Raw genomic sequence first — 3,064 nt, 5'->3', positions numbered from 1 at the left:
GGAGACAAACTGATCTTTTTTTAAAACTTTTTTGCAGTTCTCCTGCATGTGCTGAGCTCGTAGTACACAAAGCAGGCAGGACTGACATTCAGTGCTAGGGGTCAGTGTAACAGTAGCAGGCCATGGGGAAGTAAACATTATAATCCCATACTGGAGGGAGCGGCAGTTCTTCTGAGAAATGTCACTGCTCTTGGTTTGGTTTGTCAGAGGAAAGATTTGAGGAGCAAATAAACCATTCCCTTCCCTTCAAAAGGCCCATCCATTGTTTTGTAGACTGATGCTTTTGCTTCAGGTTGTTCCTCACAAAGGACTAATATATCCTTTTTGTCAGATTTTCTAGCATTTCAGGAAGTCTCTTTATTTTTAGTGTTGGAGTTTCAAAGGTCCCAGTTCTCATTTACATTCAAACCACTTTGTACCACTCTGCCAGTGTGCAAGGGCTCTTAACTGAGCATAAAGATCCTTAATATATAGGGGCCTACTCACATCAAGCAGGTAGCCAGCCAATTTCATGGGCAGGTCATGGGGCTGGCCACCATTTTTGTGGACTTATCATTGCAGGGCCCCTCTATACCTCCACACCTTCCAAGGTCCCTTCCAGCCCTAAAATCTATGAATCTATGAATTGGCAAGGGGCCCTGGCAATCCCGCCCCTTCCTGGAGATTGCCGGATGACCTGAAACCGCAGCTTAGTTGCTTACACTCAGTGGATTCCACGGCCTTAACCAGGGGATTAAACCTATGGAAGCCATTAATAGAAACATTATTAAGCAATCTAAGTATTTAAACTCTAAACTAAAATGTTTTATGAAATTAAAGCTATACACAACATGAACTGTAACTAATACCATGACTATAGATTATTAAAGGACATTGTAAAAAGGAGTTTACTCAATGCTAACCTTAAGATGGGCAATTCATGCTAGCTGTTAAATGCTAGCATGCACCACCCAGTGGCACTAACTACTGACATCATCTATGTCTGTGGGGTGAACACTTGTCTGTACACTGAGATGGCATGCACAGTGTTCACAGAGTTCATTGGAATGGTCAGGCAGTGTTTTGCCAGGACATACAGATGTGGAAACCAGTCACAGACAGAGTCCCAAAATATAGGCACAGGTGTATGGCACTCTTTGACAAACTTCACGTAAGCAGCATGTTTGTTGCCATGCTTTTTCTGCCATCCAAGGATTGATTTCAGTAGCTGTGGGTCACAACTCAGCACAGGCACCTGGTTGGGGTCCAAAATGCAAACAACACTAAGGAAAGAAGCAGCCAGTTGTCTGAACCATGGTGGCATTGATGGGTCATATCTGTAGTACTGGTTCAGCTTCACAGCTGTTGCCTGGAACAGGTTCCTTCTTCACTGGTTTTCAGGAAAACAGCTTGAAAGTTCTTGTGATGCCATGTCTTCTTCCCAACTTATCAAATCCATCAGTTTGTTGTGTGTGGTAGATCACAGCCTTCTGACCTTCAACCCACATTAGAAACTCCATTACAAGGTGGCATATTCTGCTGCAGACTTCACTTGATCTTGCATGTCTCCCTGTTCCAGGAGAAAGTGACTTAAGCATGCACTGTGTGCCAGGTGTGATTTTCAGCTCTTCACTCACAAACTGCTGGTAGTGCTACATTTGCTCGGCATGGTAACTGTCTGCTTTGAAACCACAGATTCCACCTTGTTAGCCCAGGCTCTGGTGGCAGTGGCACAGTGCCATGTGAGTCCCCACTTTGACTGGCAAGGGACTCCCTGGACAGTGTTTGAAGGCTGTCTTGAAGAAGGACACCAAGCTATCCTCATCAGGGAACTGCGTGCACCAGATGTCACTTAATAAAGACATAATGTGCTCATTGCAGGGGAGATGAACTGTGTTGGGCAGGATTCCTTGGAGTACGTCAGAGAAAGCCTTGCACATGTACATGGCATTGTTGGACAAGAATACTGAGATCTTGTTAAATTCTAAGCCATAGTTGACAATTGCCTTCACTACGGTCTGAGACATGGTAGAAAAATTGACAGATATTAGGTGGACCAGCTCTGTCTGAAAAACAGGCGGGTCCCTGTCTGTGCAGCTCCCAGGTACAAATAAAATGTGCAGCACATAAGTCACAATGGAAAAAGATTCATACACTACCAGTGCAGGCTTTGTGGATTGTACATGTAAAGCAATCACTGCAGGGAGATAGTATTGGTGAAGCTTGTTGGCACATGGAAAACCGCCAGCACTTGGCATGTTTTTATTCAGGTAATCCCTTAATTTAGGATGATCAAGTTTCTCCAGCAGGATGTTCACTGCCGCAGAAGCCTCCATGAGGGAAAATGCCACTTCTCACTTTGCCATGCTGCTTTCCATGGTCCTTTTAAAGAGAGAGGACAGTCACTTGTTTTTTGCTCTGACCTTTAGCTTCTGTAACAGCCTTTTGTTTTGTGTGCACCTTGGACTCCAAGTATCGAACTATCCTGGTTTTCCTCAACGCATCCAGAGTACATCTACACGAGACGCTTACTGCAGAGTTGACTAATTAGCTCCACAATAAAGTGTCACCATCTACACATCTGACCCTATTAGGCTAAAGTAAACAAATTAACTCTGCCTTAGGATAGTACTGCCTGACACAAGTACTCTATAACTACTACCCTACTACATGCAATGCACGTGTAGATGGTAACCGGGGCTGGGGCACAAGGGTGCCACAATGCAGGGGCTGCCTGCCAGCTAGCCCTTCACTGTAGCATCTTCGTACCCCAGCCAGCCCCTCAACAGCATGTTGCTGGGGGAGCTGCTCCAGGCTGGCAGGCTGACCCCCCCAGGTCTCTTGCCAGTTGGGGCTGTGCTGCCCTTGCTCAATGAAGTTCATTGCATGCAGGAACAATAAACTTCAGCACAAACTGTGCTGGTATTTACTGTGTTGCTTTCATACATGTAGACCTGCTCCCAGAGTCACACTGAAGGTGGTACAGAATAGTCTGCCTTCATGAGTGTGCAAGGTTCTTACATGATACTGCCTTATATGGTCCAGAGCTGACACATATTTAGCTGTCTTGGAGAATTTCTTCTTC

The sequence above is a fragment of the Alligator sinensis genome, unplaced genomic scaffold, assembly GCF_000455745.1.
Source record: "Alligator sinensis unplaced genomic scaffold, ASM45574v1 scaffold35_1, whole genome shotgun sequence".
NCBI lineage: Eukaryota > Metazoa > Chordata > Crocodylia > Alligatoridae > Alligator > Alligator sinensis.
The sequence above is the reverse complement of the archived record's forward strand: the minus strand, read 5'-3'. Positions refer to the sequence as shown.